Raw genomic sequence first — 25845 nt, 5'->3', positions numbered from 1 at the left:
ACCGAGTCCTTCCCTTTGGGCTATGCAATGCTCCTGCTACTTTTCAGAGAGCTGTCTTGAGCATCTTCTCGGAGTTGGTCCATGATGCAGTGGAAATATACATGGATGACTTTACTCCTTATGGGGCCAACTTCCAGGAAGCATTGTCCAACTTGGGAAAGGTCCTAACCAAGTGCACCGAGATGAACTTGTCCCTTAGTCCTGAAAAATGTGAATTCCTAATGACTGAGGGGACCCTGCTAGGCCATACTATTTCTTCCCAAGGATTGCAGGTGGATCCTAACAAAATTGCTCTCATCAAGAGGGTTCCACCTCCTCAAAAAGTAAGGGATGTCCGGAGTTTCTTGGGATTAGCAGGATACTACCAGAGATTCATTAAGGACTTCAGCAAGTTAGCCTCACCATTGTTTGGTCTGTTGGCAAAAGATGTGGAGTTTAAGTGGACTGACGATTGTCAGAGGAGTTTGAATGAGTTAAAGGACAAGTTGGTGTCAGCACCAATCTTGAGAGGTCCAAACTGGGCCCTACCTTTCCACATCCACACTGATGCCTCGAACAAAGCCATAGGTGTAGCCTTAGGACAAGTTGAGCAAAAACTTCCATATGCCATTTACTTCGTTAGCAAAAACTTGTCCAAAGCAAAGCTGAATTACACTGTAACCGAGAAGGAATTCTTAGCTGTGGTCCATGCATTGAACAAGTTCCGACATTATATTACTGGTTACCAGACTTTTGTACATACTGACCATGCTGCTATTAGATATTTGATGAATAAACTAGATGTGAATGCTCGTATTATTAGATGGTTACTTTTATTGCAGCAGTTTGATCTAACCATTGTTGATAAACCAGGGAGAGAAAATGTTGTTGCTGACTTCTTGTCTAGATTGGATTTGTCTGCAGATGAAGATGGGACGGTGGATGACCTGATGCTTGATGAGCATCTGTTTGCTATCTCAGTACTCTCTCGATGGTTTGCTGATATAGCAAACTACCTTGTTTCAGCTCAGTTTCCTCCGCACCTCTCTTCAAAAGAGAAGAGCAAAGTCATCAGAAAGAGTGCCTCATTTACATGGATTGGGGGCAATCTGTTCAAGCTTGGCCCTGATCAGATCTTAAGGCGTTGTGTAAGGGAAGAGGAAGTCTTTGACATCCTCCTCACCTGTCATGATGGGTCTTGTGGAGGACATTTTGCAGCAAAGAGAACTGCCTTCAAGATCCTGCAGGCAGGCTACTATTGGCCCACACTTCATCAAGATGTCAGAAGATATGTCAGCCAATGTGACCAATGCCAAAGAATGGGGAAACCGACCCAAAGGGATGAGATGCCTCTCCAACCTCAAGTGACTCTTGAGCCATTTGAGAAGTGGGGCATGGACTTTGTGGGTCCAATCAATCCCTCTTCGAGGCAAAGATCCTACATCATTGTGTGCACTGACTACCTGACGAAGTGGGCAGAGACCAAAGCAATCAAAGCAGCAACAGAAGAAAAAGTGGCCGAGTTCTTAAGAGAGAACATCTTCTATAAGTTTGGCTATCCAAGAGAGTTGGTCACCGATCAAGGGAGCCAGTTCACCTCCCACCTGGTTGAAGAACTCCTAGCTCATCACAAGATCAAGAATAGAACTTCCACTCCCTATCATCCTCAAGCAAATGGGCAGGTGGAGGTCACCAATAGAGCATTAGAAGGGATCTTGACTAAAGTGGTGAGCAGCAGCAGAAAGGACTGGGCAGATCGCCTGGTTGAAGCCACATGGGCTTACAACACCACTTGGAAGACCACCACTGGCTTCACACCTTATGAGCTGGTCTATGGGAAGAAAGCTTTGCTGTCCATTGAGTTTGAGTATAACACTTTGAGGATGGCAGCTCATCTGGACCTAGATCTCAGCCATGCCCAGCAAGAAAGGTTATTGCAGCTGAATGGACTGGATGAGCACCGCATGCAGGCCCTCCTTCACTCAGAAGTGGTTCAACTTCAGAGGAAGGTGTGGCATGACCAACATCTCCATGACAAGCAATTTCAGCCGGGAGATTGGGCTTTGTTGTATGATTCCAGATACAAAGATTTCAAGGGGAAGTTGAGAACCAGATGGCTAGGACCATATTCAGTGGAAAAGTTTCATGACAATGGATCTGTCCTCATTCGAACCATTGATGAGGAAGCCATTCCCATGCTTGTCAATGGGCATCGATTGAAGATCTACTGGAAGCCTCCCTCAAGACAAGAGTTCATCAAAACATTGGAGAAGGCAGTATTGGTCATAGAGAAGGGTCCTGCCCCTGCTTTGGGCACACCCTGAAGCATCTAAAAAGAAAAAAAAAAAGAAAAAAAAATAATAAAGATCCTTGGGTGAAAACCTCTCTGAGGCGCCCAAGGCAGGTGGTAGGGGTGAAAACCTCATTGAGGCGCCCCTCCTATCTTTCAAAAAAAAAAGAGAAAAAAGAGGAAAAAGAGATGAAGATCCTTGAGTGAAAACCTCTCTGAGGCGCTTGAGGCAGGTGGTAGGGGTGAAAACCTCATTGAGGCACCCCTACTATCTATCAAAAAAAAAAAAAAGAGAGAAAAAAACAAAAAAAAAGAAAAAAATCAATGAGTCATTATGTGAAATTTGCATGCAGATTGCAGGTGTTCTAAGGCGGAGAGGAAGCCTCTCAACTCAAAGCCAGAAGTCCTTATCATGCAGCCAGGACACCTCACCAGCACCTCCTCCAAGACTGCCTATGTTCTTCAAGGTATGAGCACTTTTATTATAAACTGAGTCTTTTACAGGAAGACACAGATTTTCTACAGGAAGGTGCGATTTTCTACAGGAAGGTGCAAATTTCTACAGGAAGAGCTGCCTGTCTACAGGAAGCTCTGTACTTTTACAGGAAACTTCCTGTAGAAGCTCAGAACGAGCCAGAATGCGTTTCATGAGCAGATATGATGACTACGGGTTGGTGTGGACGCATGCAAGCCTCTTTTGGGCCCATGCACGACGCTGATACCTTGCTCCACCATCCTCGTCACCATGCAACTGAGATCCCTGCACCAGCAAACCAGATCAATGAGTTCTTGTGGAAAAATCAGTTGTCAGAGAAAAATGAACACCGAGAGCTCATACCATGTCCATGATGAGCATCAGAAGCTTCGGGAGCGCGATTAGCAGGTCATCTCCATTATCAAGTAGCATGCACCCAAGGAGGTGAGACTGTTGCAAGGCCCTCGCGGGAATCCTGTAGCAGTCAAACCTGCAGGAGTGGATGCCATTCATCGCCCAGCCATCTGCAAGCAACACGTGGGCACATGCAGCCAGAGCGTCCACCACAGCGCCAACATCCTGTAACCACGAGCCTCCGGGATTGTGTAAGCCACATGCAGCAGGTAGATCCGTCGTCCAAAAACCTGAAAATCATGTGCAGACGCACGCAGGTAAGTGTTCTAATCCTTCCTTGCATCAAATCGCATGAGTATTACTTTGATTTGTTTGCATGGCGTAGAAATGAATGGTTGAGTGGCCGTAAGGCCAGTTGACTGGCCACGTCGGCTAATGAAGGGATAGTCAGATGATGGGGTGGCAGCCACAACAAAGGAAACACGCAGCACGCACGTGAAGATCAGTCCCGTCAATCGAGAAACAAGTTTAACCGAAAAGGGTGGCGGCAGATCTGTGGGAATGAATGCGGCAGCAAGTGAATGTGTAGGCGGATGGTGGGCGACGTCACCCAACGGTCCGGCGGGGACAGCTCACCCTCCGCGCCACGAGCTGCGCCGATTCAAAATCTAATCGGTTAGATCGTGCGCGTATATCCATCCACCTCCACTTCAGAACTTGAGTAACTCTTCTGAATACCTCTGCATGTTGATACGCCAAGCTTTCGGCCGACTGAACACCCACGAAGCGCACCTCAACCGCAGTCCAATTGCAGTCCTCCCTGAAGTTTGCATACTGCTCCTACAGGAACAGTTCCTACAGGAACAGTTTCTACAGGAACGCAGTCCTACAGGACGCAGTCTTCTACAGGAACGCGGGTGTTCACGAAAAAAGGTGGCCGAGTAACGAGGTAACACTGGACCTCTCATGCAATTGCTCATTTAAGGTGGTAGGATTGTCAGTTACTGTCAAGGTAAATGAGAAAGTAGACCAATTGCTGTCTGTATGCCCATACTGCAATTCTACAGGATTGTTGCGTGGTTAGACTGTGTTGTAAAATTTTTGTGGGTTATACGCATTGTTCTGCACTCTGTCACCGAAACTAAACTCTCTTCCACCATCACCACCTCCGGTTAAGAAAATTGTGCATCATGCCGGGTGGATTTATCAGGCGAGAACCCACAGATTCCACCAGATTAAGGAGAAATCCAGCAGTGGTAGATCTCTTTACCGAGGCACAATGGATGCCTTTTTGTGATAAGCTACAGGGCTACGATGATGAAGTAGCCGAGGAATTCTTGCATGAATTGAAGCCTAAATCTCAGACACTGGCCACGGTAAGCTTCAGAGGTCTCAGCCTCCAACTCACCCCAGAGCATATAAGTCGAATCACAGAACTACCCATGGGTCTGCCGTGGGATAAAGAAGAGCAGAAGTAGAACCAGCAAGCAAAGAAGGAGTTCTTCACACCTGAAGAAGAATTCTCTAAGGATAAAAACGGGGTGAGGAGGACCAGCCTGTCACCACCATGGAACGAAGTCAGTTTACAAATTATGAAATATAATACTTGTGAAGGCCGGTTCAGTATCGTGTATGCATATCACTTCCGGCTCCTCACTGAGTTAAGGCACGGAATTGATCTTCCTGTAGAGCAAAAACTAAGCATCTCTTATTATCTCCTGCAGTCCCTAATGGAGTGTGCTACAAAGCTAAGACAAGGCATCCCTGATCAGATAGCCCATCATGGGTTAATAAAATTGCTTGTGGAGGATGCACTGCACTCATATAAAGTTCCCCTCTCCTGGGAGTCATTTAGGAATCTAACACGAGATGGGGACATTAAAATGTTGATCGAAGATAGTGGCCCCTCCAGCAGTGAAGACAAGGAAGCGGTGGCTGAAGAAAAGGAGGCTGAAGAAAAAACTGACTCCCCCATCCCGTCAGCAAGAGAAATAAGGTCAAAAAGTAGAAGAGACAAAGTTGGGGCAGGCCATGTCAGCCCAATTACCCCTTCAGCACCCACAAGCAAACAAAAGGATCAAACCCCTACAGCAAAGCATGTAGATGTAAAGACGCCTGCCACTATAGGAAAGAAGACCAAGGCTTCTACAGGAAGCCCGATAACAACTTCTACAGGAAGCACAAAAGTGCAAAAACAGGCTTCTATAGGAAGCCATGCAAAACCAAAATCGGAGAAGCGAAGGGTGGATGTTTTAGCCCGAGAGGCAGCGGCTGTGTTAGCTGGCCTCAGTACGCCACCTAAGCCAAAAGGAAAGAGGAAGAGGGACCCCCCTCTCTACTTCAAAGCACGGAGAATTGTTTGGATAAAAACAGGGAAGCCACAACAGCAGTCCAGCAGCCCAATTGTCATTACGGACACCCCTGCTTCTCCCAAAGAAAAATCCCCCTCAAAGGTCACAGTTACCTACGAAAAGGGAAGTCCGAAGAAGAGCACATGGCAAGACCGAGTGGACCTGTTGAACGAGAAAACCAGGCTACAGGAAGTTGAAAACGTCCTACAGGATACCTTGGCTCGACTACAGGAAACCGAACAAAGAGAAGAAGGAGGACCCTCATCACCAAGGGCGGATGAGGCAGAACTACCTGAAGAAACAGCAAGAGAACATATACCCGAACCTAGCCCTTCGCCCAATCTGAATTCATATTATACCTTCTTGGAGGCGGGCAAGATCATCCCACAAAAATTTACTGTACCCCTATTCTTTGAATTAGAGAAAGAAAGAGTTCGCTCCCATACATGGATGCAAATTGCCAAATCAAAGGGGGTGGGGGACATAGGCCCTCTACAAGATCAGCTCAGGGAGGTCAGGAGCGAGTTCACCATGGCCAAACATGTGGCTAGTCGCCAGCAGGCACTTCTATAGGAAGAAAACCAGAAGTTAAGGTTGCAGCTACAAGAACTCAAGGCAGGGGCAGAAACATCCTCCAAGGGCATCACAAATGAACAAGAAGGCAAGAAGGAGCTGACCACCAATCTTGAAGGGCCAAAGACACTTCTACAGGAAGAAGAACAGCAGATAAGAATTGAAGTGCAAGCCTTAAAGGAACAGCTACAACAAAAGGAAACACAATTGGCTTGCATGACCAGTTGGGCCATGGAGGCCCTGCAGTGCAGACATCCTGCAAAGTCTTATGGGTTGTACTTAAAGGATCAGTGGCTACAGTTCCAGATAAACACACTAGCACAAAGAGGTATTGAGCAAATCCATGACCCACAATAATTTGCTGAATTATGTAATACTAGCTCAGTAGAGGACAAAGCCAAGCTAGCAGAATTCTACATCCACAATCTGGTTTTGCCCAATGAAGTCTCTTGGGATCCCAATATCGCCTTGGGCAATCTGCAGTTGATGGCTTTTGATTCATGGCTGAATCATGAGGATCAAAGAGCCACTGAAGAAAAATCGGTCATGGGCCGAGAAGTGAGCGAGCCACTATACATTCAGGCAGAACAGAGGATCCGGTTGCCCTCATCTCAGCCCGCCAACAGTTATCCAATGATCCCATAGCTTCCTTGAAATTTATGGACTAGCAAGCCCAAGCAATAGCCCACTTTGAAGACATGGACAGATTATTGGGAGAAACTGCTGCCCAGGCTTGTGCACGTAGGTGGCATGCCTTGGCACATAGTTTGAAGATCCGGGAATACCATACCCCGACCAGAATGAGGGAAGCATTGGCAAGAGTGGACCTTTATAAGAAATCCGTGCAAAGACTTCAGGCCAGCTGGATTGGCCTTAAACTCAGCCCTCCATTGCTGCTAGGATTGGTTGAAGGAAGTACAGGAAAGGATGACCAGGCACAATGGGAAAAAGTGGAAAACACAGCAGGGTTTCATATCGACCAAGAAGACATCACCACAGAAGCTTGGGATGTAAGGGGAGCAGTGAAAGCCATGAAGGATGAGGATCTTGACTAAGTTGCTCAGGGATGAGCAAATGGTTCAGCTGGGGGGTGATGATGAGCCCCAATTTTGGTACAATTTGGGCTCATTTTGGCCTATTCTACTTGCTCAAACCATTCATTTTTTATTTCTTATGCATGCATTTCTTAGTTTATTCATGTTGTTTGTAGGAAGAAGGGTAGGCACTCTCTCTACGTGACTAATGCATTATGATTCCAGGTTTTGGCATTAAAAGGGAGCAAAAGACAACGAAAAAGGAGATAAGGAGACAATGAGGTGGCACTGCGGGTTTTTAGGAGAGGATGTCCACGGTTCTAGGGACATCCCTCGTGATTCCCACCAAGAACTCCGAGCTCTAATCCATCTTCCCTCCGAGCTTAAAAGCAACCAGCTGTTCTACAGGAACAGCAGTTAGAAACTGCTCTACAGGAACAACAATTATGACCGTCCTACAGGATCAGCAGTTAAACTCTAGTTGGACAACCGAGCTCCTAAAATCAAGGACACTTGTTGGATCATCGTTTTTGTATACGTATGGAGGCCTTAGCCTTAGATAGGTTGTTGAAACTCTCGTATTGCTATTGTAATTTTGGAGCACAGCTCAGTTTTTTGTTCCTTTTTGTAAGCCAATTTGGCATGATATCAGATTATGAATAAAGAAGGCAGCTTCTGATCTAGTTCTGAGTTTTTCTTAAGGAGACTATAGCTCTCAGATTAGGGCCCAACCTGAGAGCCATAGATCCCCTCTGTTGTGGTGTTGTTTCCGTTTCATTTCAGCACTTTGAGCTTTTCATTTGCACATGCAATTCGAATTACAGGTTGTTAAGATTGGTCTTTTTCATGAGTTAGATAGGAGTTGCTTATGGTGAAGTTGTTTCCACTTGCTTAGTGTAGCAGAGGATAGATATAATCGATTGGAGCTCCAAAAAAAAGGTTGTTAAGGCTCACTGCCGTCTCATCTGGGATTGGAGTGAAGTCCATGACTAACCACCAAAAATACGCATTTCTTTATTCCATGGTTGCTGCAAACACAGTCACGTTATGTTAGATGCTTCCACATGATTCACACCTACACCACACTCCCTTACCACAGCTTCATGCACATTCTCCTTCGCATTTAGATTGTTGCTCATTGAATTTACAAGCACAGGTAGTTCAGGTTAATGCATTTTTGGTTGAGTGACAGTCATAAGCATTTGTTTCACTTACACTGCTCTCTCTCGTTCCATCACTTCGTCCTCCATCTTGATCACGCATGCAGACATATCTTTGACCCCTGCTCCGCTCTGTTAGCTCCCAAAGTCTTTCACTCCTCACGTACTTCCATTCCCTAGCCCTTTCGTTGACATAGCCCTTTACCCTCCAACCTACTCCCTACACTCACTCCCCATCCTATTCTTTCACTTCTAAATCCATCACCAGCCTTATTCCTACCTTACACATCTCCCCCTACCATTCCATTACTCCTCCATCACTCCAACCACTCACGGTAGGTCATCCTGTAGCCATTTGTAGACATCCTGTAGAAAACAGAGTATCCTGTAGGATTCTCTGCAGGCATCCTGTAGGAGGCCACTCTCTCGGTTGCTGAGCATCTGAATGCGAGGAACCTCTGTGGATGGATGCTAAGGATCCCTAGGAGCCTCTCCTAGCCTCCCCAACCTGTCCCACGCTTTCCTTCCTTCTCCATCCCATCTGCACAACCAAACCCTAGTTAGCACAAGATCACAATCATTCCACATACTTAAAGGAAAAATACAAAAACATAACTTTCATGATGCAAGTAGTCTAGATCCATGCATTCTCACTTATTAGAGGTAATGACAGCATTGGTAGAAGTTGCATTTACATTCCTTGCATTGTAGAGGTCAGACTAGTTAAATTAGGGTTTCCTAGGTTTACATGCTTTGATTTGCTTTCAGTTCATTTTTGTCAATTAAAGTAGCTTTCCTTTGAGATTAGCTTTCCTCCATCAATTAGCAAGCTTCTTCTGAGAGCCTATAGAAGTTGGCTTGAGCCCTAGCGGACTTGTGCCAGCTGACCAAGTGACAGCTGCGACAAGAGCTAGTACTTGTGCATATAGCACCGTCGCTTCCAAGTTTGTACGAACTACCGGGTTGATAAAATGAGAGACAGGAAGCCCCAGGAGTTGTAGCATTATTGCTACAATAATGGAGCTCACTAGGGATGTCTACGTATACTTTTACAATAGATAACGATTATTCGTAGTGTGTTTTGCTCCTATCTAACAAATCGTGCTCCATAGTGTAGGTGTCGCACTTGGTCCCTTCTTGTGCCTCAGGTCTTAACGACATTAGCCCTCCTCTCATCAAGTAATTCGCAAAAACTGGATAGTGGTCCTTGTCAAGCCCTTGGCCTTTGCATTTTATGCACCATACCTCCTCATGCACCTTTAGCCAAGGTGTCCTATATTGCTTCAAACTCTGCATTTCTAGACACAGATTTTGCAGTTGCATGTGGATTTGTTGGACTCCCAGACCAGGATCTTGTATAGGGGTCTCATGCAATCTCATTTCCATTTCCAAGGCTTTAGCCTATGTGGAAAGCTTTTGTTGTGACAGTGCCATCCTTAAATGCGGTATAATGATGCTACAAACCATGCATGGTGCTTTCCATTCGTTAAAGTCATGTTGGCTTAGCGAATCATACTCTTCAGTCTCTGGTCCAAATCCCATGGGGTCTTGCCCGGGAGCATAGCAATCTCCTTAAACCCAATAATTGATAGTGTCTCTGACTTTGGCCTGCTAAATTCCTTGTTTATCATGGTCTGGATTTCTGCGATTCCTACGTTTGGATGGTCATTGGAATGCTTGATGTACGATGTTAATGCACAATCCTGCAATGCGCTTACCAGCGTAGCCTTGTTTATATTGTCATCCATGACACCTTTCACTTCCCATACTGCTCTTACCATGAACCAAAATTGGTCTGGATCTTCATTCCCTACTCCTCTAAATACCGGTAGTTTCATCGCACTTGCCATGCTAAACTGTGGTGGTGGTAGAGGTGGGCTGGGTGGAGATGGAGGTGATGAGGTTGAGATGGGTGATGGTGTAGGTGGAGGTGGTAACCATGGAATTCGATGCCTTATCAGAATGACCACGCTTCTCGAAGAAAATTTTGTGAGCTCTTCCTTACTTTCCTGCAAGGGTGAAATTAAGGGACTAGTTTCTAATACCTCACTACCTCTGTTTCTGTAGGTCTTCCCACTTCACGTATTCCCAAACATTCATTTATTTTCATAACCTGCTTCTCACACAATAGCATCTTAATCCAAGTGTTCAAATATTTAATATACTTACCTCACAATCCTTTAAGGATGCGTCATTCCGCCTCACTGTAGAAGACGGTCGTATCTACTACAAACTCAGTGATAAATCCTCCTATAATTCGATCGAGCCAATGATCCACAGCCCACGCGATCTTATCTTATAATCTACATACTAGATCTAGAGTCCACACGATTGTTTTATCGAGCCTCCACCTTCCCTAACCGTCTATTAGCTTTGTGATCCACTCATATAGCTCAGAAGGAAAGGATGCAAATAAAATTTCATGGATTTCCATATATAGGTAGCACTCCAACCATTGTTCCTTAGATACTCACAAATTCTGGTTTTTCTGCCCTGTGAAATCATGAATCTTCTTGTCCAAACACCCTTCAATATTTTTCTTTTTTGGATTCTAGTGACACGACATCAGATATCCCTTATGCAGATCCTAGTCCTAGCAATGGAACCATTTGTTGGCTTGTAGGGGCCTGACCCAAGTTCAGAGGTGATTTAGCCAAACAAATCCCAGTACTACTAGCTCTTTCGGCAACAGTCCACGGAGTGCAGACTGAGGTCTCACCCAAAGTAGTATGGGAGGGTACTAGAACCAGGTTTCCGCACCCTAGAGATGTCTGATAATTTTCGGTGATCTATGGTTTCACCCTGCGCGCATGTCGCTAGACGCACCTATCAATACCTTGCAGCCGGTAATGCTGCCTTCGTGTACCCTTACACAGGACTCGATGCACGTTAGTTCCCAATCCCTTATTATTTACCTGATATTAATTGATTACTTAGCTTATCTACATGTGTTTAGCTATACTTAACAGTGTTCACCATTCATATTAGTGCGCACAATAAATAAAACAATATAATTGCAAACAATAACAACCATATACTAACTCAAAATAGATACACAAGATTTTAAATCAAACTTCTTTTATTATTCTTCTTCCTTGGTTACAAACTCGACTCCGCCTTGCGCACTCAGCTGCAGACTCTACTAGACCTCTACACACTCAGCTGGAGAGCCTCTTCCTACAACTACGACCCAAAGCACTTAGACTCTTAGTCTACGCTCAAACCATTTGTTTTCTCCATATATTTCCCTTTTTATTTTTACAACTTAGAGCCTCACTCTATTTATACACTCCCATGGTCCGCAGACCATGGATAGGCTGACACTACCTTACAAAAGTTAGGGCAGACAACCCTATGACTCAACAGACATTTCGCGCTCTGCGCTTGCAATTTTTGGAGTCTTACAACATTATTTGACCAAAAATTTGGCTTTGAGTCCCAAAACATGATGTGGGGGGATTCCATGTCCAACATGTGGTGCTGAAGAAAGAGAGATGTTTGTGAGATTCCAGAGTAGATGTGAGTGTCGATGAAGACCAATCAGAGAGATGTGACTTATATGTAATTTGTAGTTCATGTAACGTTAATTTTGTAATTCAAGCATTAATGAAAGGACTTGGAAATAATGCTTACATTAGTAAATAAGTAGATTTGATGTGTTGAGTGCTTGGGTTGTTGATATATTTTTGTCAACAAGTATTCTCCTATCTTAAAAACTATTCGATCTCATAAGCACTATATATGTGGATATAATTTGGCTTTCAAATGTAATATACAAATTGTTTTGTCAGTATTTTGTATACCATGTCTACTCCTTCAACTTCATTTCAAAATAAATGGCTAGTAAACACACATAAGAATCAAATCATAATAATCTTCAAAACAATTAGGTCACTATACATCCCAAGTTGCTAAAATTAAAAAAACATAAAAAATAAGTAAATTATAAATTTATTAATTATAAATTATAAATTATAACTTTATTATAAATTTCGTTATAACTTTATTATAACTAAATTATAAAAGAATTAATATATTAGTTAAAAAATATATAAATACAAAAATATAGAACAAGATTCTTAACCATGGAAATTTATCCCACTTTACAATGCAGGATTTTAATACATAAACAAGCATTATTACAATACAATGGATCAATAGTATAGGATTATCAATACCAAATGCCTAAAAAACCATAACTTATCGTATGGCATTTTTCCCTGTAGTTATGTTTATTTTGGAATAGATCTTGTATAATTTTAATTTAATTATCAATAATTATTATGAAGCTGTAATGTCCCAAATTTTTTATTACCTTGTCATGCAGATAGGAGGGATTTCCATAGCTTGTGTCACCCCAATCATAGGAGAAGGATTACTCCATTAGTGGTACCGAAGGGTTTTGGAGGAGTTGTAAGGGGCCTCACTAGGATTGATGCCACATTTCATCATCGAGATAAATTCCACAAAATTCAATGTTGGCACCATTGAATTTTGAATATTTCTATAAAACAAGGTTATTATCAAGCTTATTCTATTTTTTATAGTTAAGATGTCATTTTGGGTTGATTGCTTGGAGGAACACCTTAGCATATTAACTTGTTGGAAAGAACACAAAAATATCTACAAGGAAAGATGATAAAAAGGGGATTTGGATGGAAGGTGTGATCATGGAGACGAATTAAGATTTCTCCATGGTTAAAAGTGGCTTTAATTAGTTAATAAAAGTTACTTATTAAATAAAAGGAAACATACTTTTATTATTTAAATGGAAGGAAAATGTAAAAAGGGTGGCAAAAAACCCAAGTGAGTTATAAAAAATGGAAATAAGGGGGTCTCTCCTCATTGTTGCTTTGACCCACGTAAAAAAAAGAATTTGGGAGATATATTTAGAAAGAGATGATGGTTTTGGAAACCCTCATTCTTGTTGTTGGTTTTGGTGTTGAAACTATAGAATATTTCTAGGGTTGGAATGAAATCACTCAGATTTCATCATTGAGCTTCATTGTTCGAGAAGATAAAGATATAGGAATGAATGAAGTGGAGTTAATGGTGTTATCAATTCATTTTAAATTATTTCTTTGGATATTTTATAAATATTCTTGCTGGTTGAGTCATGCCCCAAATCAAGGGGTTGAGTTCCATCATTGATTTGTATGTGAAAACTTGAATATTTTTCAACAATTCGCAAGTTAAATTTATATGTGTTTTAGGTAGAGGATCAACTTCCTAAACACATAAACAAGTAAATTTTAACCCCAATTTACAGCAAAACAAAGAGAAAATAAGCATATTTGAAACACATAACACAAAGCAAGATAAAGGTGTTCACCTCTCTCCTAGCCTACATCTCCTGGTCCATCTTCCAGTGTAGGGCCTTGTTCATTAAAAATGCTCAAAAGTGTGTTTACATGACTTACAAAGCTCAAAAAGAAAAAAATATGTCTCCAATTGATCCGACATTATCAAAAACCCCCATTTTGGGTCTTTCTACACCTCATTTGGCCAAAAATTGAGTAAGTTATCATTGTGTCTTCCTTTCTACCCATTTTGGGACTAGTAATCCTACAATTCACCCCAAACCTAGCTTGAGCACGTCAAACATAGAAACAATATGCAAACATAGCATGCATTCCCTTTCAGCGGGAAAAATAGTAGGATGGATAAATCTGTCATTAAGACCCCAGTTCTGAATTTTGTGGTCGTGTAGTGCCATGCGACTGTGTTGGATACTGAATATTTCGAGTCAAGGGCTAATGAATCTTCGTAACCATTTCCTTTTTTTAGTGGTCATATCGTGCATCATACGACCCAAGGCTAGCCCCCCATTTTATCCATTGCTCTCGTGGTTGTATGGAACCATGTGTTTTGGGGCTAGCCCCCTATGGTTTGGCTCTTAACTCCACTAACCTTCGGTCTTGCACTGGTTCAGTGTAAGGCTCTTGGTCGCATCTGTAACTATGGTTTGAGGTAAGGCCTCACCCTTGGCCCCCACCTGCGATCATGTTGCACTAGGGTGGCTACAGCCTAAGGTTTAGCCCGATCTCCTTCCCCCATATCATGCATTACAAAAACTTAAATAATGTATCTCTACTCTGTATTAACAAGAAATACCTATGGCATAGTGGTGTGGGTCTACTCTTGTTTGGTAGACATCACAAGTTTGAATCTTGCAGAGGCAATTTAACCTGATACAAAATTTTGCATGAATGAGTGGAGGCCATGTGGCAGCCACCAATTGGCCCATGTGGCACTCCCTCATTGAGCTGCATCAAAATACCCATTAACTAATAAAAAATTTCCATTCCACAACAAATCAAGATGAGACAAGTGGTAGTAAATGACTAGCCCACCAAATACCGAGTTGGACCCAGTCAAATGCCTAGTCAGTGTATGAATCACTAACTGGGTGTACCTGCAACCGAAATTCCAAGATTTTTAGATGTTTTCCAATTTGATCAGAATGTGAAAAAGAGATAATACGATATCAGTTTTGAGTGAAACAAATTACGGTTCATATTGTTGAGATCTATCGAGTTGTTGACGTTTTGAGCTTTGTCACAGAATTTGAAGTTTGAGCACTATTTTGATCCATCGAATCACTCCTCACCATTGGACGCTTTTGGACCTCCAAAAGCTCTTTATCATTCAAAACATAGATGAGGGTACAACTCCCTCACTCATCAAGTCTTAATCCACTAAAATTTTCTTGACTCTGTTGCTTTGAGCTTTTAATGAAAGTACATCACTTTCCCAAATTTTGGAGTCCTCGAATTTTTGTCAACAATCACATCTTTCTGCGATTTTTCAAAATATGTAGAATAGAAAAATTCCTTTGAATAAATCTAAAAATTTCCTCATCGGTCCTCAATAAATCAAAACTTAAAAAATTTCAGGTTCCTTTCACCTTGAGCACTGCCGTCATGATGATGCTTGATATATCCAACCTTTCACCTGGCTCGATTCTTTACCAAATGTGATCATCATCACCATACAGCATGCTTCTTCAAAGCTAAAACATTATGAAATCCACAAGAAGATGTTTTGCAACCAAAGTCCTCTTTGTCAAATAGCCTTTGCATTTGCCTTTTTACCTTTGCATGCTTTAACAATGACACCTTCTTCACACAATTGTTCAACAATGATGCATCCTGTTGCAAAATCACTTCATTTTGTTTAGGTATTTTAGGAGGAAACATGTTAGACTCCAGAAACATATTATCACATGAATTAGGAACCTCAATGAAATCAGATTTCAAACTTGGTTCATTAACATCTACATGTTTGATCATTAACAATGCAAATTTCTGACTAGCATTAACAATCCTCTTAATTTGTACCACATTTACAAGAGATGTATTCAACTTCTTGTTGTGTGCTCTAACAATGTACTCAATCCCATTCTTGAACAAATGATATTTGTTCTCATGGCGATGACAAATGAATCTCCTATCATATAGATATGGGCTTCCCAAAACAATACCATATATATCAATTTGAATGACATCAAGCTCTACGTCATCTAAAACATTTGCAGTGATTGCAAATTTCAGTTTACATCTTTTTGTCACAAGCAATTTTGTATTGTCACATATCCAACCTATAGGATAAGGTTTAGGATGAGGAATTGTTTCTAAATTCAACTTCTTAATAATGTCTTCTGAGATAAGATTTTCTTGTGAACCACTACCAAATAGGGTATCTATCTTGGTATGTTTTGAAATGACTCTAATATGGAAAAGCTCTATTCTTGTTTTTCCATATTAAGTTTCATTGTGAAAATTTGAAGAACCAGTATTTGGAATTTCCTTATCTTTCAAATCCATGGCTGTGATCTTTGTTTCATCTTTGGAATCAAAACCTAAATCTTGTTGTGTAGTTGCAACTGTCTTCTCTTTCTCCTTGTTTTTAAACTTTTCTGGTCTCATCTCTGGATGAAGTTTCCAACAATGATATTCATCATGTCCCTCTTTGGAAAAATGTTTACATGTAATTTTTTCTTTCTCCATGTTGATGGCATCATTATTATTTCATTTTCCTTTGAACTTACCCTTTTCTTTTCTTGTACACAAAATTCACCTAGTTTTGTATGTTTGAACATGAGAATTGTATGTCTCAAATAAATATGAAATCCTCTAATGTCTTTGAGAAAAGTATCTTGAGAAGACAAATCTATTCCCAAAATGAAATCCCTTTTTCTAAATTCTTGAGTATAAGATTGCACATTTTTCCCTCTAGCTTGCCTAAATTTTTTCCAATCCATAATAGTTTTATGCATGCATACTAATGGATAAAGATTCCTTCTTATTGCAACAACAAAATCCTTCAAAGAGGATAAAACCTTACTATGTTCCTTCATGTCCTCTTGAGTTTTTTCTTCCCACCAAATTAGTGTCGCACCTTCCAATATAAGAGAAGAAAGTTGAATCTTGGTTTCATCATCCTTGATTCTTTATATCTTGCAATACACTTCAATATGACTAATCCAATTATCTAATCTCTAAGAATTTACCTCTCTATTGTACATAGGAAATTCAAACTTGATGTCAATATTAAGTAAAGGAGTTTTACCATGACCCCTTGTGGAATTTGGAGATGTTTTTTTTTTGAAAGGTTAGAAGAAGTTGAATAGGATGAGGATGATGATGGAGGTGAAGGTGATGGTTTTTCACCATTCTCTCCATTCCCTTTTGGAGTCTTATCTCCTTTTCCTCCATCTCCTTTTCAAGGTTTTTAAATTTCTCCATATAGTCTGGAATTCATCTCCTCATAAAGAACCCTAACCATCTCAAACATCTCAAAGAATTATTTTCTGAAAGTTTTGTCATCTTCAAACATCTCTTTAGGAACTTCTTCATGTTCCATGACCATTGAAGCCTGAGGTGTGTTTGTTCTCCTTGAAACAATTTGAGATCTTGGCTCCACAAGTTTTCCTTCTCCTCTTTTAAGCTTCAACCTTGTAAGCATCAGAAAAACACTTGCAAACAAATCAAATATTCACAATAACGTGTTTCTCTAATACCAAAATGATCAGTATGTGAAAAAATGAAGATTTTTTTAACAATTTGCAAGTTAAATTTATGTGTTTTGGGTAGACGATCAACTTACTATACACATAAAAAATTAAATTTTAACCATAATTTACAGCCAAACAGAGACAAAATAATCATATCTGAAACACATAACATAAAGCACGATAAAGGATTTCACCCCTTTCCTCAGCTACATCTCCTCGTCCGACTTCCAATTGAGGGCTTCTTTCATTAAAAATGCTCAAAAGTGTGTTTACATGCTTCAAAAATATCAAACATAAAAACCAGTGCCTCCAATGGATCCAGCACTATCATAAACCACCATTTTGATTCTTTTTGCACCTCATTTGGCCAAAAATTGAATAAGTTATCATTGTTTCTTCCATTCTCCCCATTTTCTGACTAGTGATCGTATAATTTGCCCCAAATCTCGCTTGAGTTCCCAAAATGTGGAAGTGGCACACAAATATATCCTACATTCCCGCAAGGAGGGTGAAATTATAGGATGGATAAATATGCCATTAATCCCCCAGTTATGAATTTTTTGGTCATGTGGCGCCATGAGACCATGTATGGTGCCGAAGATTCTGGGTCTAGGGCTAATGGATCCTCGTGCCACTTTCTATCTTTTGATAGTCATATCATGGGCCATATGACCTAGGGTAGGCCCTCTTGGGTTGGCCCTAAATTTCCTCCATCGTTCCCATGGTTGCATGGCACCATGTGCCTTGGGGTTGGCCCTTAACTCTGCTAGCCTTTGGTGTTACGCTGGTTTCATGTAAGGTTTTTTGTTGTGGCTGTAACAGTGGACTAGGCTAAGGCTTATCCCTTGGGCTCCTTCCTACGGTCCCATGGCACTAGAATGGTTAGGGTCTAGGGCTTAGCCAGACTCCCTCCCTCCATATGGCGCATTAGAAAAACTTAAGCAAGATTTATTTTCTATGTATTCACAAGAAATACGTGTGGTGCATTGGTGCAGGCCTGTTTTTGTTTGCTAGATAACACAAGTTTGAATCTTGCAAAGGTAGTTTGGCCTCATACAAAATTTTTCACGAATGAGTGGAGGCCACGTGGTAGCCACTGATTGGCCCTTGTGGCACTCCCTCATTGGGCCACATTAGAATATCCATTAACCAATAAAAAAATGGCCATTCCACAACCAATCAAAATGAGACAATTCAAAGTCAACAACTGGTCAACCAAATGCCCATTCAAAACAAGTCAAATGCTTAGTGAGCTTATTGACTATTGACTAAGTGTACCTTAAACCTAAATTCCAAAAAAAATAGTTATTTGCCAATTCAATCGCAACGCGATATCGAGAGCATACAATATCAAGTTTGAGTGAAATGAATTTTTTTGGGTTCATATCATCGAGATCTGTCAAGACGTTTAGGTTTCATGCTATGTTGCACACTTTGAATTTTGAGCACTATTTTGATCCATCAGATCACTCCTCCCCATTAGAAGCTTTTCGAACTCCAAATTCTCTTTATCGGACAACAAATAGATGACGATACAACTCCCTCACCCTTCCAATCTCAGTCCATTGAACTTTTCTTGACCTTGTTGCTTTGAGATTTTCATTAAATTACATCACTTTCCTGGATTTTGGAGTCCTAAACTTTCTGTCAACAATGACATCCTCCTACAACTTTTTGAAATATGTAGAACCGAAAATTGCCTTTGAAGGAATCTCAACATTCCATCCTCAATCTTCAATCAATGGAAACTTTAAGAATTTCAGGTTCCTTTCACCTTGAACATTGTTGTTACAATGATGTTTAATATGTCTAGCCTTGCAATTGGCTTGAATCTTTACTAAATGTGATCATCATCGCATGCACCATCCTTCTTAAAAGATAAAAAATTATGAAACCCAGAAGAAGATGTTATGGGACCAATGTCCTCTTTGTCAAATAGCCTTTGCATTTTCTTTTTGACCTCTGCATGCTTTAAGATTGGCATGTTGTTCACACCAATAACTATGATGCATCCTGCTACAAATTCACTTCATTTTGTTTACCTCTTTTAGGAGGAAACATGTTAGACTCCTGAAACATCTTATCACATGAATTAGAAACCTCAATGAAATCAAAATTCAAACATGATTCACATAATTGAAATGCTTTAGATTCCTCAACATCTTCATGTTTGATCATTAACAATGAAAATTTCTAACTAGCATTAACAATCCTCTTCATTTGTCCCACGTTTTCAAGAGATGTATTCAACTTCTTGTTGTGTGCTGTAACAATGTAGTCAGTCCCTTTCTTGAATATATGATATTTTTTCCTATGGTGATGAAAAATAGATCTCCTATTATACAGATACGGGCTTCCTAAAACAATACCACATATATCATTTGGAATACGTCAAGCTCTACCTCATCTAAAAAGTTTCTAGTGTTTGAAAATTTTAGTTTCCATCTTTTTGTCACATGCAATTTCGCATTGTCACATATCCAACCCAGAGGATAAGCTTGAGGACGAGGAATGGTTTCTAAATTCAACTTCTTGACAATGTCTTATGAGATAAGATTTATGATTAAGCTCATCAATGGTTAAACTATATTGACCTAATGCCACTCTCCAGCTATTAAAATCAACTTTTATCACATTTATTTACATGTTTTGTTATATTTTGCTTAGTGAGGAGGGTAAAGATGAGATGTCATGTCTTGTAGTCTAATGTGCATTAATCACAGGTTTTGTAGAAATTTTTGGATAATTAAGGTGCAGGAACTTGAGGTACACAAGCAAGAGCGATATTAGGAGATTGGATCTCCCTTGTTAAATCCTCACTCACTCGAAGATTCCTCCACCAGATCTCATCACATGGGAGTTATAAGTAGTCGGGCCATTAAGGTAATTGGCAGCCAATCCAATGATACTTGAAAACCAGTTGATCTCAAGTTGGGAGCCAAGCCTCCCTAAATTTAAGGAAGTTGTTGGTAGCTTGAGTTTTATAAATAAGAAGGCCTAGATCCTCATTAGGATTCATTATTTTTATTTTAGCCAACATGAACTTTCAAACTAAGACATTGTGATTGACGAGTCTTATGTATTTTTGATATTTTAATGAAAATTAGAAGCATTCCTTTGATCCAGCACTGAGTTGACTCAGAGGGTTGAAGCTCTTGGGTTAGGTCCCACCCTAGTAGCAAAGGTTCGTCGTTTTGTACATGTATTCTTAGATTATATTCATAGTTAGCTGCTAAAGTGGTTTTGGTTTTGTTAATATGAAAGTATTTGGGTGATTAATTAGTTTTCTTCCATTTGTGGATAGTTAGATCAGTGGTATCATAGTGACAACGAACACTTCAGAAAATATTGTGATAGTGGCTTTCACCTCATCTTCCTTATAGGATCACAACTTGAGGGTTCCATTCACACAACCCAGAAATAGATTTCTTATTTGATTACTGCATAATCTAGGGTCCTTGGTATATAGACCATTGTCTTTGAGTTTCTTAGAATTATTTTCAATTGTCATTTGGATCTCTTAAGTTTTTCTATATTTTAAAAGCACTTCCATTCATGAACTTAGCCATTAGCTAATAATAACTCTATTTTCCTCCATTCAATAAATCTTTTCCATGTATACATGAATTTGTTGATAAATGAAGACAAGAGTGTATGTTGTTGCAGGAGCTTCTAATTTTCTGTGAAACCTCATCTCATTCGCCTTATCCAAGTCCTATCCACCCATGCTGCCGAGGTCCACCAAAACCTAAATTTGAATTTTTGTTTTGTAAGCAAAGTTGTCATTTCCATTGACCAAATCCAACCGTCTTGAATCATATGATTGAGCCTTGGATAGTGTTCACCTTCTCCATGCCTTATTTCCCAATCAGACACCTTTACCACACTTCATTATACCTTTCCTACAATCTTCTAAGCTTTCTACCTATTTCTTGTAGTAAAACAGGGCATCCTGTAGTACAAGTAGGACATCCTGTAGTACTTTAGGAAACACTGTAGCAGCATATTTTAAGAAAGAATTTAGTGAAAATTGTCATCTAAGCTTAGATTAGGCCTCCACTTGGCTTCCATACCCTTGAGACTATTCCATACCTTTCCCTCCATACCCATCTCCCCTGCCAAAAAACATGTGAAAATTAACATTTTCATTCATAAAACTAAACATAAAAAAGGCCTTTTTCTGCAATTTCTAAATTAGCACTTGCATGCAGCATTCATAATACTTCTTATATCAAATTCCATGCTCAATTAGTCTATATCATCACATGTTATAAACAAGGTTAAGCTAGGCTTATTTTGCAAGAGAATTGTGTAAATATGTTTCTAGATGATTTCATGCCACTTTATAGGATCATCTAATTTAGTCTTTCATTTCCTAGAGTAGGAAACACTCTTTTTTTTTTGCATTAAGGATAATTTTTCCTTTTCCATTTGGTAGAGAGAATCCTTCTAGTTAATAGAAGACTAGTTTGAAAAACCCTAGTGGTCTATCACCCCAAATGAAAAGTGACAAGAGTAGACCATTGCATCTACGGTGTATACAACACTATCACCTCCAAGTTTGTATGAACCCCATGTTTATGAAGTAAAGTTGGTAGCCCCAGGAGTTGTAGAATTATTGCTGCAATACTGATGCTCATCACCTTTTAGGGTCATTCTTAGGGAGGTGTCTAAGTAGATGTGATTACTACTTTCTTTCTTTCTTTCTTTATTTCTAACACTACAAATAGTTCAATTCAACAAATAGCTGGAATCTTTTGCTTTATTTCCAATTTCACAAGTAGTTCCATTCAACAAGTAGTTGCAATTTTGTTTTTCTTTCTTTCCATTCTGCAAGTAGTTCTGAAAAAAAAACCTAAAAGAAAAACAAACTCCTTTCATTCCTCGTAGGAGTAGAGACAACTTAGGGAAATGTTTTCCAAATACCCCACCCGCATCAAACAGTCAACTTTCCCTCTTCTTCAGTGGCTATGAGCTAGAGGACCAATTAGGCGAATAACAAATACTTTTGAAGAGCCTCTTAGGGAAGCATAAGATACCATTCCACCAACTTACACCATGGCTAAAAATAGAGCTAAGGGTGATTTTCCCATTAAAGAAACTAATGGGGATGCTAGGATGAAAAACATAAGCCCCTCTGCCCTTCCTCACTTCCATGGCCTGACCTTAGAGGACCCATATACCTTTTTGTTTGAATTTTCTATCATATGCAGAACTTATGATTACACTTTTGATGACAAAAGTTTAAATTGTTCCCATCCACTCTCAAAGATGCAACCTTTCATTGGTTCATGGGTTTACTTGGGGACAACATCACTACCTGGGCTCAGATGCAACAAGCCTTCAATAATAAGTATAGGTACTACTATAGGTCAAAATATACCAAAGAGGATTTTTTTATAATGACCTTCAGACATGATGAATCTTTAGAAGATTATGAGGAAATATTCCAACTCAACTACAAAAGTACTAGGTGCACTGTTGATCCTGAATCGCTTAAGCTAGTTCTTAGGGGGATCAGGGAAGATCTCCTAGAAACCCTAAACTTTTTGTCAAGAGGGGACATATATCAGTTACCCTATGATGATATCAATATAGTTTTCAGAAATCATTCTAGGGAAGATAGAAAGAAGGGTGGGGCTAGTCAAGCTTTGTCCAATTCATCCTCTTCCAACACATCCATAAAATGTGAAATTGGGAACATGTTGGAAGACATTAAGAGTGAAATGTTTCATACCCTTGCTCTGCAAATGGACACCATGTAGATCAAGAGGAAGAAGGAGGAAATAGGGAGAGCCTTAGCTGTATTCTACCTTAGATGCACCAGGAAAAACCCTAGGAATGAATGTCCATTAAATTGTATAGAAATCTACTTGTTCTATGAGGAAACCACTCCAAAGACAAGTTCCCTTCTCTGTCTGGACTAAAAGTTGTGTATGAGGGAACTGAAGGGGTGACTGAACAAATATTCTATATAAACCAAAGGAGGCCTCAATGACCTTGACCATACCATCAAGGCATGCAAGGGGCTTCCTATTCATATTACAAAACTAACCAGAATAAATCCATTTCCCCTTGGTTCCCTCCTGGACATCCTTCATGGTCCACACTTCTCCCTAGTATTTTCAACCTCAATACCATTCCAAACCTGCCAACCAACCATTTCATCCATATGCTCATCAATAACCTTAGTGGAATGCACCATCCTAGGTGTGGAGGCCCCCATACAAATAAGCCCCAAATTTATTTCCTCCGCCTCTATCTCAACCACATCCCCTACACCCTTCTCCACCTAAGAAACCTCAGATGCCTACTCAACCAAATCCAAAATCTAACAAAATGCAGGCACAACTTGTCTACAGTGGAGAGGCATCCTACCCTTCCTATGCTGTGGAAATTCAGGAAATTAACAGTAGGTCTACGATTGTGATTCTAGATAATCAGCCTCCATCTCCACCTGAGGTGTGTGAAGAGGAAAGGAAGGAGAGTGTCCCTAAAGCAAATCCACCTCCTTTACCTAAGAGAATAATCCCTTATGTTCAATACACCCGAGAAGAGACTGAACTTCTGGGTGAATTGAAAACCCTGTGTGTTAAAATCCTGCTTCTCCAAGATATCACGGATGTCCCCATATACAGCAAGTTAATCAAGGAGAAATGTTTCAAACATCCTAGGAGGTGAAAGAAAGACACGCATACCATTAATTTTATTGGACAAATATCTGACTTAATGTTGGGTTAGATGATTTTCCCAAAGTATCTAGATCCTGGATGTCTTATGGTAGATGTACACATTTATGGCATCAGTGTCCCCCATACCTTGATCGATCTTTGGACTACCATCAATGTGATGACTAAGGAGACTATGCTTAAACTGAATCTCCAAGGATCATTAAGAAACACCATGACAGTCTTGCAGCTTGCAGACATGTCCACTGTAGCTCTTGGGAGAGTTGTCAAGGATGTGATGGTCTCCATTGATTCCTGGGAATACCTTGCTAACTTCTTATTTATCCAACCTAAGACCAAGCTCAATGGTTATCCTCTCATCCTTGGAAGGCCATGGTTAGCCATTGTTGATGCTTACATAAGCTGCAGGGCTAGGAATATGACCATTAAAAATGACCATTTTTCCAAACAATTAGTTTTGTACCCTCATGCACAACCATCTCTGGAGCATGAATTACCTTTATGGTTAGAAGAGGAGAAAGAATATGAGGTCTACTCTTCCCCAGTTTGTACCCTAGATGTTATTGTAGGAGGTGGGAAACCTGATGAAGATGACCTAATTGAGAAAGTGCTCCCGAATCAACCCCCCAACACCATGTCTCTTGAGGAGTTAGTGAAGAAAAGTGAAGATAATCCTTGGAATGATATGTGCCTAGATGACTTAAGCCCAACTCATGTCAAGATGATATAATTTGGCCCAAGAAGAACATTGAAAACCAACCCCTCTCTCTGTCTAGATGAGGAAAAGGAGTTATGTGACATGTTAAGAAAGCATCTGAATGCCTTTGCCTATAGTTATAAGGAAATGAAGGGAGTGCACCCTTCAGTGGGTACTCAACACATTTACATGAAGGAAGGTTGTAAGCCAGTGTGCCAACCTTAGAGGAGAATGAACCCAACCCTTAAGGATATAGTCAAAGAAGAACTATAGAAGTTGTTGGATGCAGGTTTCATTTACCCCATCTCAAATAGTGAGTGGGTGTCTCCTCTGGTTCTGGTTCCAAAGAAAAATGGGATGTAAAGGATCTGTGTGGATTACAAAGATCTAAGCAAAGACACAAAAAGCACCATTTCCTTCTACCTTTCATTGACTAAGTATTATATGGTCTATTAAGAAATAAGTTCTTGTCTTTATTGGATGGATTTATTAGTTACAATCAGATCTAGATCAACCTAGAAGATGAGGATAAAACCACCTTCACCTGTCCCCGGGCTACCTTTGCTTATAGGGTCCTTCCATTTGGGTTGTGCAATGCCCCTGCCAATTTTCAGAGGGAAATCCTGAGCATGTTTGGAGAGCTAGTCCATAACTCTATGGAAATTTATATGGATTATTTCACCCCCTATGGTGTTGTAGGATTTTACAAGGTAAGTTCCTCAGAAAGAACACCAAAAGGACACCGCTCACAACCAGATCTCAAATCAATACAGCAGTATTTTTGACGTGGTTAAAACCCTCAAAGAGGGAAACAGTCCACGGCCTGAGCCAACATGGCCACTTCAGGCAATTTATTAATCAAAGAATGAAAATTTACATAAGCTTCTCTCATGCACGGATTACCTGAACAATGACCCTCCATGCGCTTTAAATAGAACTCATGGACCAATCGGGTGTCAAGCCACGGATCAAGTGTCGATAATACTGAGGAGAGAGTGAACCGTTGGATCACTACATATCGTGACCGTCAGATTGTAAGTTACAAAATGTACAACGGTAAAGAAACACACTTTACTTAACTCTATACCTAACTCTATACTAGACCAAGTTGAACTTAACTATTTCCTATGTGTCGGAATATCCTAACATCCCCCCTTAAGAACAACTTGGGATAGGATTGAAGGATTTACAAATATGACACAATAGGAGAAGGAAGGAGGCACTAGA

The sequence above is a fragment of the Pinus tabuliformis genome, chromosome 7 (genome assembly GCF_031772625.1).
Source record: "Pinus tabuliformis cultivar Carrire ecotype Pingquan chromosome 7, CPIR1, whole genome shotgun sequence".
NCBI lineage: Eukaryota > Viridiplantae > Streptophyta > Pinopsida > Pinales > Pinaceae > Pinus > Pinus tabuliformis.
Note: the sequence above shows the minus strand (reverse complement) of the source record.